General features: G+C 35.6%; 1 protein-coding gene across 3 annotated transcripts in view; it reads left to right on the forward strand.

Moving 5' to 3' along the window:
- Positions 1 to 13,011, forward strand: part of FHIT (fragile histidine triad diadenosine triphosphatase) — a 565,209-nt gene that overhangs the window by 195,647 nt on the left and 356,551 nt on the right. The gene's annotated exons all lie outside the window — the stretch shown is intronic.

Consider the following 13,011-nt stretch of genomic DNA (forward strand, 5'->3'; position numbering starts at 1 on the left):
TTCCTGCACAGATATTGAACTGAAAAACTGTATCATACTTTGTGTAGTTTTTGAAATAGAAAAACATTTATATGAAGTAAGAAAAACCAGTTTTATTCTGTTCTGTTTTTCAGTTAGAACACATTTCTTTAGTCCCATATAAATATGTGAAGAATATCATGTGCAAATGAAGAAGTACTTGTACTTGATTTTAATACAGTGTAGTTTCTAGAAGTTGAAAGTAATTGTTCTATATTATGAACTGAACTATGTTCCTCCAAAATCTTAGGTTTCATACCATGCATGTGGAAGTAAGGGCGTGTGAGCTGTGACTGCATGGAAGACTCATGCCAAATTCAGTGTGAGAATTAGTCCCTGAAGCTCTGCATTGGAATTCAGTGTTCATTGGGGGGGGGGGGGGGGGGGGGGGGGGGACAAGATAATATGTAACAGCTTGTGGTCTCGGACTTATTCATGGTCTCATGTTGATTCCTGCTCTCAGGAAGTTGATGCAACCCCTTCCAGTTTCTTTCCCGGCTATTTCAAGTGTTCTACTACTTTTTTTTTTTTTTTTTTTTAAATGAAAAACACACACAAAAAAATTACTGAATTTTTGTAAATATATTCATATTGTAATTTCCCTTAATCTTTCACATAACTTTCATGGATTACAGTTCTCACATATATTCACAAAGTGGGCTTTCTTTTATAGCTGTATGTAGGGAACAGTCTGGAAATCTAGCCATTTGAGGTTTTGAAAGATTATTTTATTTTATTTTATCTTTTTCATGACTTGGGATCTTCATTTTTTGATTTGCATGCATGATCTTCATTCTTAATGGTGTTCTCTAACATTCCCCTCCCCCCAGGATTTTTAAGCAGCAAAATATATTTTTATCAGCAAAAATTGAATTTTTCAAAAGGTAACGGGCCAAAGAAGAGGTGTTGTTTCCAGTTACATTTTGATAGATCGGTCTTAGAAGACCATTGTTCTAAATAATTTTCAAACTATTGGAAAAAGGTTATGTATTTCTTTAGTCATCCACATACATGATATTTTATCTTTTTTTGAGTCTTTTTTCTTTCCATTCTTTAGTCTGTGGCACTAGCTTAATTCCACGTGCTATAAATTAAGAGTAGAAAATGACTAGACTTCGCAAGGAGGAAAAAATACCTTGCATTTACAAGTAGTCTTAAATCAGAAAAAAAAATGGTGAATGAATGTACTGAAAATGTAATGAAAAAAATTAAGGTGAATTAATGTATTTCAAAATTAAATGTAGAAACTTTTTATCTCCTAAGGGAGATGTAATTCTGTACAAGGAGTTGTCCCTTTGTGAGAAAAGTTGAAGACATCTGCTTCCCTCTCTAGAAGCACAAACAGTGAGTCGGATTACAGCGTTATGATACAGTGGACTATGAGAACTATTGTAATATTGCTAAAATAAAGAACACTAAATTGTAATTTCTTTTAATCTTCTCATAAGTGTTTCTTTAAAAGTTTTATTTCCTTGAGAGAGTCGTACTACTGGCAGAACAACAGTAGGAATAGAGTAAGTTGGTAAGAAACTTGTATGTTACAAAGTACAAAATAATTTACTTCAAAAAAGTACAATTGGGTGAGTTTTTCTTTTTACATTTGAGCAAATATGACCTTAATAATAAATAAATATTGGGAACTCATAAGGTCTTTAAGTGTACCAAATCTTTTTAAAACAACAGTAACAAATGAAACAAACCACAAATTATGAGTATCTCACTTGGGGGATGGTAATCGCGTGTCTGACAATGCTTATTTTCATGCATTGCTTTGGATATGAGCTTAGAACTGATCAAAAGAAAATAAATATTTCAGTGATACTAAGAATCTGTTACCAAAATATCCAGCACTTCATTTTTCATCCATGTTCTTTTTGATAAATACCGTTGTCTTTAATACTGGAATTAAAGCAAACAGCAGATTGAGCATTAAAGCTTAGTTGGCCTGTGAATTGTAGTGCTTATAGAATGAATAGGTATTGGAAAAAGTGTTGGTTTTGTTAATTGTATGGAAGGTAACACATTTTTGTATAAACACCATTAGTTTACTATTAACTAGTTTCCCTACAGGGGAAATATGAGGATGGATCTCACTTTTTTATAGATTGCTGTTTAGCTTCTGTTGTCATCTTGCTGTTTATTGGGGAAGTTCTTAAAGCATTATTGCCATTCAAAGCACAACTGTTGCATTACTGCAGAGAAACAAATCATTGGAGAAAATGATGGTCTCATTGCTAAGGCAAATGATAAGGTCTTCAGAAGGCTGGATTCACTTCCCAGCTCTTCCACTAACTTTCATGTTGTTTATCTTTGTCTCAGGAAACCAGGAATTTCAATGCTGTTCTCACAAGGTTGTGCAGATATTTTCTGATGCCAGAATGTTTGTCATTTGATATCTCAAATAACACAGAAACATTAATGCTTTGTTAAATGTTCTGAGATGCTCTTTCCTACCTATGACACTGTTATTATAAGTTTCCTTCATTACTGGAAAACAAAGCAAAACAAAAACAAACACACAACAACAACAACAAAATAGACTATCCATTTAAAATTAGCATGGCACAGTTAAACAGGAAAAACGAACATGCCTTGAATCCATTTTTTAGCCAAAACAAAGTCAGAGAAAGAAGCAGAGCATGAACTACCTTATGAATCATCCCCAAAGTCTAACTTTAGTAGTGCCTATGTTTTGCAATTCATTCAAAGTTTGCTTTGAGAGATGAGGAAATGTGTGTGCGGGTGTTAGATATGTTCTGTTGTTCAGTGGAAAATTGGAGTGCTCAGCTTTCTGTTGGTATGGTTAGGTCATCTCTTATTCTTAGATCCATATGGTACTCTTTAAATATTAAAAATATTCCTGAAGAATAACTTTTAAAGTAAACTTTCACAGATGGGTTTTGGTAAGATGTCAACAAACATGACCTTTCAATCTCTAGTGCAAATGGCAATAAAAACCTAGCCTATCTAATCTGCCTGCAAATAGCTGTAGCTTCACTGATCTAGTCTAATCAAAGGAACAAGCCCACAGGGGTTTAAAGGATTTCTTGCTGTTGCTGCAGCCATTAATTTAATTGCTAGAGTACAGTGAACTCTCAGAGTACAGTAAATGTTTGGATCTGCAGGGATATAAACAGCTGAACCCTTGGAAAAAAAAATCTAAGGCAAACAGGGTTTTTCTCTGCAATTAGTGTTGTCTTAAAATATGTTTTAAAAGCAGACCCCAGTGGAGCTGACATGAGTTATCATCTGCATTTCCATGTAATGTACCACTAGTTATTCCAACATGTCCTGCAGTAACTCCAGTGAATGGGTAGAAACTACCAAAGGGAATGCTGGGAGAAAACTTGTGTCACAAGTGCATCGGGTTGAAAATGGTCATTCCATCGCCTGCCTTGCTGCTGCCATCCTTCTCCTTTAAAACCATACTTTGAGTTTTGAGATATTTTTCCATCCAATAATGTATCTTCAGTGTGCTGCTGCACTTTTAATTACATTTAAATCTAATTACTGGACAGGGCAATGCTTAAATAATTAGTGGTATGTAAAGAACTGATAACTGATGATATGGAGGAAAAAGGACTTATGTTAAACAGGAAGTACTCTTAACTGTGCAAGTCTGAAGTGATTCCAGCTTGAGAAACGTTTCTGAATTTTAATGTTGTGGTGCTTCTCAAAGCATACAGAATTGTCTTCCTTTCATTCTTAAGATAGTTTACGTTTGATATTAATATTAGCATACATGGCTTTAGCAATGGAGGTATAAGGTTTTAATCAAGATCAGAAAATTAATGCTTTTTTTTTTTTTTTTTTTTTTTTTTTTTTTTTTTTTTTTAAAGAAACCTGTAGAACTGTAAAAGTTCTCGAGCAATTTACTGGTCAGCAAACTTGGGCACTTTCCCTTTTGGCAATACATTCCCATTTATGGAATGATGAAAGTATTTCATTTAATAATGAGAATTTGCTTGAGGCAAAGCCAAATTTAGAATCAAAAAAAAGTCTTATTGAGTTAGAGTTTAAATTGTCCTCTACCTGCTCTCTATCTCTGTTCCAATGCATGTCTTCTCATTTTGTTTGTCCTCCTGCTATCACCTGTAGGATTTGGGATAGCTACTGTCAAGCCAGTAGAGTTCATGTGAACAGAGGGGGAGGTTGTGTGTGGCTGCAAATGCCCACCTAGTGGGTGAGACAGTTCACTGTCAAAGGAGTAGATTTTAAAACTCTGTAGGTGGAGAAACATGGGATCCCCACTATATTTGTAAATTGTTAACATATTTATGAGAGATTTTCAGACAGATGAGCAAGGATTTATTTTTAGTGTATGAAACGTTGTTGTGAATTCTAATGAATTAACGAGTTATGCATACTGGAGATTTAACTTAATTGTAGCTTGCAGTGCTGGAAAATATTTAGGACGAACAACACTTGTCATGATTCCTTTTTAATGCGGAATTCAAGGGTACAAACATATTAAGGCATTCTGTCTGCTTTCTTTTTAATAGAAAACCGAAGAGTATTTTTGGTTTCCAGTTCTCATCAACAGACCCCCCTGCCTTTTCATCATAAAGGACAGCCAGTTTTAGTGCTCCCTCCCAGCTACATAATGTCATACAGTTGGTTCCTTGCTGTTTCATGTACTTAGGCAATTTTATGAAATGTGTCCCTCACTGGGCTTGGTTAATCCCGTGGAAGCACTGATGAGATTTTTTTTTTAATATTATTTCGCTTGTTTTTTTGCCTTTCTTTTAATTTTTCTCTCAAGGTCATTTATAGATCAAGTGTGACTACTGAAATGCAGGCAAATTCCAAGAAAAAACTGTTAATGCCCTACTCTAAAAATGAGGTCCAGATTATATACTTTTAGAATTGTACACTTACAACAACCTCTAGCTTGTCAGTAGAACCACCACATGATGCTGTGTGGAGCCTTTTATTGAATGATGCACATTTTTCCTTTAGCATAAATAAATGATTTTACAGTTTAGTCATTCAACAAGCAGTATTGCATCAGTGTGTCTCAAAATGGAGCTGGGAAGCATTCTTTGCACTAATGTACAGTCCACAAGGAAGCATGTTTTGTGTGTCAGAAACATTTTTTTTAATTATTTTTATTTTTTCTGTAAAGCAATATAGGTGCTAAGGGTAGGCTTTAAGAATTGTTTAGGAACTAAAGATGCAACTGTCCAATAAGAACTTCAAAATTACTTTGGTCTCCATTAGTTTTTAATGAAGATCATTCATAATTTGGTTTGACCACAGGAAATATCTTCTAAGAAGAAAAAGAAGTGTTAAGTATCATTTAATGCCAATTAGTGACATTTAAATTTACTGATGTGTACTTGTCTTTTGTGTATTGTACTTCTTAGGAAGGGAATTAATTTCTATATGCTGACATTGTAATCTAGGACTCTAGTGTACTTAAAATCAGCTAGGTATAAAAGTAAGAAAATTCCAACAGTGCCCTCAGATTAAAAAAAATAAATAAAAATAGCTTGCTTAGGCATACAGTAATTAAACTGTTCATGACTGCATGTAATTACATCATTATGTACACAGTCCTGTTTCTGTAATTTGGATCATTGGAGGGCAAAGTGTCAAAATCTCTGTAATTATGTTTAATTCCATTTTAACATTTCCTAGAGGAATTGCTTTGAGTTCATTTTCAGACCACAAAACTTAGAAAATCTCTTGAAGTTTGGGTGAACTATGTAAGTTACAATCATTCTAAATGAGTTTGATAATGCAATCATTAGTTTGCCTTTCCTTTTTATCTCTCTCTTTGATTCTAAAAAAACATGCAGAAGTTACAGTTAACCTAGTTCTTTTAGATTTTCTTAGTACACTTAGGAAACTAAATATGGGATGAAGTTTTTTCCCATGAATACGTGCTTTGACTCTTATAATTTGTAGTCAGTACGCAGAAATTTTGTGTGTTGGTGAAGGTTTGTGATTAACTACTGCTGTGCTATCATTGAATCTTAAGATACTTAAAGATACTGTTTCTTATAGTTGTATGTCATATGACATGAGTCACCATGCATGTTTGCTTTTTTTTTTTTTTTTTTCTAATAGCAGATCTTTGTTACTCAGAAGACTCTGGCCATTGCATTCCGTAGGACTTGAACTGGGATGTACAAGAGGCTTAAAAGCTTCATACCAGACACAAAGTAGAGTATGAGGTACCAACAGCCTTTGACCTTGAAAAGGGTTTCACCTCTTCCTGCCTCATTTTCTCTGTTTTATCAATAGTAAAACTAGAATCATAGTTGGTAGAAGCTCCAAGAACTCCAGTTTCACTTAGGTACTGAAATGATGCAGAGGAAAAAGTGCCAATTTTTCCATTGATGATAGAGTGAGACTAAAGCAGCAGGATTGCTAATTAGGCTGAATCTAAACCTCTGTGTCTCAGTTTCTCCATACACCAGGGCAGAATAATTGTTTTGCTTCCCTCCCATGTTTTTTAAGAATGTACTCATTAAATTGTAACCTTTTTGAGACTGATTCCCCCTTATTATGCATGAAACACAAAGGCATCCTCAAGGAGCTATTTTTAGTATAAATAAATAATCTGGTTTTAAAAGATGGATAAAACTTGTTAATTTCTTTAGCAGACTCATGCTTACTCTGGAAGCCAGAGAGATGGTTTAAAATTTGTATGCAAAGGTTTTATGTTTTGAAGTGCATAAAATATTGGTTGCAGTTATCTCATCAAAAAGAAAAGTTAAAGCTAACTGGTACTTTGGCTTATTAGTTGATTCGTTCAAGAATGCTGGTAGCTAGCCATAACTGTCTGTAATTGACCTCTTGGGATTTCTTTTTTGTTGTTTCTGTAGTGGACAATAGGAACGTGCTGACAAAGTATAAACAAGTGGAGACAGTCAACAGACTAATAGCATTTTAAAAAAAGCTTGATCCTTTTCACATTCTTAATAATAAAATGTGTTCATTGTATGTTAGCTCCTAGGGATCCAGCCTCGAAATCAGGAGTGTTATTACAGTAGTTACAATGTAGGCACATAATAAAAGATGTTACTGCCCCGAGAAAATGAGAGTGCAAATTATTTGAAAATTATATGTAGTTCCTTTAATAGTGGTGCAGATGGACAGTAAATTCCTATTGTCCCTTGACCTTTCTTTATATGGAGCTTAGCCCATATCAAGAAAGGGATGGAAAGAACATGACTTTATACTACCAGATTTGAAAAGTAGAGACAGACCAGTGCTTGTGGAAAGACAATTTATAATCTAAGTGCCAGGAAGATAACCACATTTACTAGCAGATGGCATCAAAATAGACTAAGAAATACTACAGGAAAATCAAGGCTTCCCAGATTCCTGGTAAACATAGTGTAAAATGTCTTGGTAAGTTAGATGACAGAGGACTGCAGGTTTCAAATGCCACGAAGTCACTGAAATGACTATTGGCTAAAAGGAAGGAAAATGAGATAGCACAGGCTTTTAAAACTTGGAAAGGTTTTGACTACCAGGCTTAGAATAACCAAAGACTATTTCACAGTGAAAATACTAGTCATACGAGAAGGTATGGAAGCTTATAAAGACTTTATGAGGAATATTTAGCAGAAAATGTGGAGTAGATGAGCCAAGTATCCCAGGATGAGAATAATTAGAAGAAAGCCAGCAGTCGAAAGACAAACAATTAGAAATGGGCATACATCCAGCTGCTATAAAGTCAGGTTATTCTAGGGTAAGCAATATACCACTGTATACTGAAATTACAGTCAGCTTATCTTAAGCAGCAGCTTGTATCCAGGCAGTGTGTGGTGTTCTGTTTCGAACAAACAGAAACTGTATCTCACTGGCAGAAGAATCAAAGATAAATTCGTACCAAAGGTGCCACTCATTAGGAATTACGTATTTCAACAGACAAATGCTTCAGGATGCTGATATTGTATGTATGAAGAAAGAGAATTTTGTGGTTAGACAAACACCATAATCACATGCAGTTACTTCAAGAATGCACTTTGTAAAATGTAGAAATTGTCTGTAAGAGAAGAGACTATTTACAGCAATATTACCTGGTAGCCACAGAGTAGGGGAGGGGGGCGGATGATGACAACTTTATGCTTTTCAAACTGTGCTTAATGAAATACGTACTGTCAGTTCTCTCATACAGAAGCTCATTATTCGCTTGAAGAACAAGTTAACAATACAAATGCAATTCCAATCCCCCTGTGCCACTTCCAGAAACAGATTCTGGTGTGATGCGTCCAAATATATATTAGGGCTTTGACCTCAAAGCCAAGATTTACATTACTATTCATAATGTCAAAATTTTTCTTACATGGCTGGGGGGAAGATGTGAAGAGCAGTTGTAAGAATGTAGTTTCAGTTGTGTGGTACAGTTAACACAAGTTAAGTCTTTTTCCAATTTTTTTTTCAATTCTCAAAATGTAAACATTCATATAAAATTAAGACGGGTGACTGAAATGATCAAGATGGTAATGGAGCTGCCTAGCACTGAGAGTCCAAAAAGAATGGGACGTTGCATCCTGGAGAGGAGGCAGCTGAGGGGAACGTGATGATTTACAAACTTCATAAGAAGCACAGCAGTTGCAGTGCTTCTTACATGTATGTACAAAAAAAAAGAAAAAGTAAAAAAGTTAAAAGTACAGATTCTGTTCAGTTCACTTCTTGCAGAATACCTACATGCACAGCCTTTCCTCTAGAACTGAACCTGAGTGCTATTATTAGTTCCTGGAAGTTATTCCTAAAAAGCATTTCAGATCATAAATAAATCTACAGTATCTTTTTTTTTTTCTTTTTTTTTTTTTCCCCTCTATTTTTTCCTCCCTCCTCATTACCCTTTGATTTCTGTTCTTCCAGGTAACACCCATGGCAAAATCTTTTACAGAAGGTCCAAAATCATATAGTTCCAGTGGTAGTCTCCCCATTCTCCCAGAAGTTGCTCTCTGCAAAACTTATCAAGAGCAGCAAGCTTGCTGTCAGGTACCAACATACCAACATTCCCTTGCTTTGTTAGTTTTGTAGCCACAGACAGCACATGCTGGAAAAGCATGTGTCACATCACCAAAACGCCTTCCCTCAGGGTCAGCTGCAATTCACTTGAGCATGTCTGAGTTTGTTTTCAACTTTTTTTTTCCTTTCTTGCCATTACTATTTCTACTTCACATGAAATACAGGAAGTACTTTAAAATGTAACACACACATGCAGTGTTCCCAGCAATCACTCTGGTATTTAAAAGTGTTTTATTTAAATATTACAATCCTATCATTATTTTCCCCAAACCACACCTGCTTTGAATTCCTCTGACTCCCAAGTCAACTTTGAAAGCTTTAATGATAATCTCAACAGCAAAAATCTTATTCTAATACAGTCAATGCAAGCGTGTCTATCGTCCTGTAAATAACTTCAGTAACAGTGGCTTTTTTTGGTTTGTTTAGAATAAACAAATAACACAGCTCTCATTTTCTGGATGCAGCTTATCATACCATGTGGAATCCAACCATAACTGGAAGTCTGTAAGGGAGAGAAATTTTCTCCTTCAATATCATCTTTACAAATTGAGAAAACAGATGTACAAGATGTTACAAAGCCAGCCAGGAGCTAGGAAATACCATAATTAACATGAATGTAGGTTTTTTTCTCTTTTCCTGCATGATTAGAAAACATGCCATTTCTAATTACATGATCACACTTTTTTCTTTAAGGTCTCTGAATCATTTGGAATGCAGGAAGAGTGGTGCTAGCTTCAGTAGCAGCTGCTGAGAGCCTTTCTTCTTTGTGTGGTTCAGTGTATTGCCCCAGTTTTTATCTGCTGTTCCTTATGCTCAAGATTTTCTTCCTTTATGGTCTTCCCTGTGACACTTATAATACCTGTATGTATGAACTTCACAACGGTAGTGAACTTCTGTTCATACTATCTCTACTGGGAGCTGATGTAATGGTATTTATCCTCATTTATGCAGGTGGAACAGAGGAACAGTGAAAGTAAGCATCTGCTAATTTGGGGAGCCCAATGTGAGCTGACTGGGATGTGATTTTTCAGAGCTCTGCTTTACATAGCCTTGTAAGATGTAAAGTTTACTTCTTCTTTTATTTGCAGCTATGAGAAAATAATAGTTTTGCAAATCAGGACCACAGATTGGACATCCACCAAACTGAGGGATATTGAATGAGCAAAAAACTGAAGAAACTTACTTTGTACCACACCCTGTGGGTCCAATTTCCATTGCCCCTTTCTAGATAATCCACAATCCTCCTGTTCCATTCACTTTAGATAATCTCTATCCTTTTATTTTGTGACCAGATGGCTCCCTGACCAAATTTGTTTTCCTCACGCAATGCCTATGAAAATCTTCATGCTTAACTACTTTGTAGTCCCTCTTTTCCTTTTTCTCTGCCACTGTATTTGTCATTGAGCTCTTAACAGGACAAAGAAGCTGAAATGTTTTATTTTTTGCATGCAGTCCTTACCACGAGGTACACTTCTACGAACTTTAATTCCTCCCCCCTGTTTTGGGCTGGTTGTTAGCAGCAGCAGTAGTACTTTGGAGTTCCCATCCTGTGAGGATGTATGGTCAGGGTAGTGTACGAATGTTTGTGTCTCATGAGAGATGTGTGAGGTGAAAACACCTGTGGGTGGTTTATAAGAGCAGAGCAGCGGGCCCTTTCCCATTAGCGCTAGGGGCTGTGGAATCTTCAAATCTCAGTGTATGGGGGCTGTACGGTGATTTTAGTTATTTGATTGAGAATGTTGAAAATTCACTTCAGTTGGCTTTATTGCACATCCTAATGTAGAGGGACAAAGATACCTAATGGGCTGCTCCTTCCCACTGCTTACACAGAAAGTGCAGGAGGCTGATCAAGGAAAAGGTCACCAAACTTATAATAGGTAAAAGAAACTTACCCGCCACAAAGATTATTCACCAACATAGCTGAAAAGGTTGGTTAAATGCCAGCTACTTGGAAACAATGGGGTTAGGAACTAAATAAGAATTTAGCTGGATAATGGTCCCTATGCAAAATTGCAGCGTGTTTCTAACAGCCCTTCACTGAAGAGCCAATGCTCAGATGCTTTTAAACTCTCTTTTTCACAGTGGGGCTGGAGGGGATGGCCAACTCCTTTGGGGCTGAGACTGGAAAAATCTGGAGCCACTGACTCTGGGCCTCATGAAATCACAAATGCCCGTGTTTCTGGTGAGGTATTAGAATTGCACAGTTACGTATTCCATTGTAGTGTAAAATCTAGAAATTGGTAGTTCAAGGAATGTGACTAAGTCTTGAGCATTTTGTTCTTTTTTTTTGTGTAGGTTTACTATTACAAACATTAATTATTAAAAGGTGATAGCTTTTTTTTTGTAAGCAGTTCTGCTGAGTGCATTGTGTAATACTGTAATTGTACATGCTCCTTTAGAATTGGTATGTGAATCATATTTACTAGTGGAATAACATGAATTCAGTTAGTAAATGTATACAAATAGTCCATTTTGCAAAATTGAGTATATGTAACAATGAAACTTGGTTTTAATCTATTTGTTGCAGAAAGCACATTCTAGTTTGTCTGTACATATTGGACAGTAAATCAATCTTCAGCAAAGATCTGCTTAGGACTTTTTTCCCCAGTAAGTTCCTGCCATCACTGTGATATTTAACACTCAATGTGGGGAAAGCAGACAGCCAGAGTAATCGGATTTGGGCATCTGCTAACTTCCCCTGTAGCCCTCTGTGAGCTTCAGTTCAAGCTTATGTGTTCATAGACATCTGTGTGTATGTACACGGGAGAGAAAAAAAAGGGGGCGGGTAGAGGAAGAGAACACATGCAGCAAATTTTCAAAACACCGTACGGTAAATGAGCAGTATTATTTTGAGGGAGGGAAAAAAATCTGGAAAAATACCAGAACAATACTTGGTTTGGTTGTACGCTTGTGTGACCTTGGATTATTTCACTTAATTTTTGTGCTTAGCTTTTTCCTGTTTGTAATATAGGAGTAAGTTTCGTATATTTGCCTCATCTTTCCTTGCCTAAAAAAACAGTGGTGTAAGTGCAATCAAGAATCTTGAGTGCAAAATATCTAGTGAAATTAAGTTACAAGGTGATACTGTGTAAGCAAGATATAAAGTTTATAGCTTCATTGACAATGCAAAGACATTTTTACTCAAAAAACAGCGTTCTGCATTTCAATCTGGCCTGTTTCTCATGTTCTTACCTAATTTTTAAAACAATTGACCAAAGGACTCATCTAGAGAGTATTTCTTTAGGCAGTAACTGGGACATTGTTGTCTGTGTTGCATTTGTACAAGTATCTTTGTTATATCTGGTATAACTAATGGAATATTAATCAAATATTTTTGTAATTGACTGTTCTCCATGGTGGGAATACTGAAGGAGTAACGGCATTGGGGAGCAAATTTAGATGATAAATTAGCTGAATGCTCATATTGTGTCCTCCAGCCCATTGTTCTAAGTGATTCTGTGTGCCTTTTTTATCTTTAAATGAAGTAGGATTGTTTTTACTGTTCCTGCAGATGAGATTGTCTTTGAGAAGAGCTTCTGCATTTATTTCCTACAAATTGCTATTCGCAAATTTTATCTACTGCTATAGTTTTTGCATATAAACAACTTATTTTTTCCCCTCTAAAAACACAATAACGTATGATGCTACTTGTCAAGCTGTATTGTTATATTTTTTGTGAGGTTCAAACAGGACAAGCTAAATAAAATTACTTTGTCTTGAGGAATGTTAAGAGACAGTCTTAACTGTATTTGCAAAATTGTTGCAGGAGTATTTTAAAGTTCTGCTGTTTCTGAGTGCCCAAAACTCTGAAATGCTATGCATTAAAATATTAATTTAAAAAATGCTCAGTTACTAAATTTACCTTCATTTTAACAAATGAATAGATGCAAGCCAGACATTAGTCTCCTAGTTCTAGAACTTGATTTAACTAAACAAAAAAACAAACAATCGAAACAACAACAACAAAAAAACACAAACCAAACCAAAAAAACAAAG

Source organism: Anas acuta, chromosome 11 (assembly GCF_963932015.1).
Source record: "Anas acuta chromosome 11, bAnaAcu1.1, whole genome shotgun sequence".
NCBI lineage: Eukaryota > Metazoa > Chordata > Aves > Anseriformes > Anatidae > Anas > Anas acuta.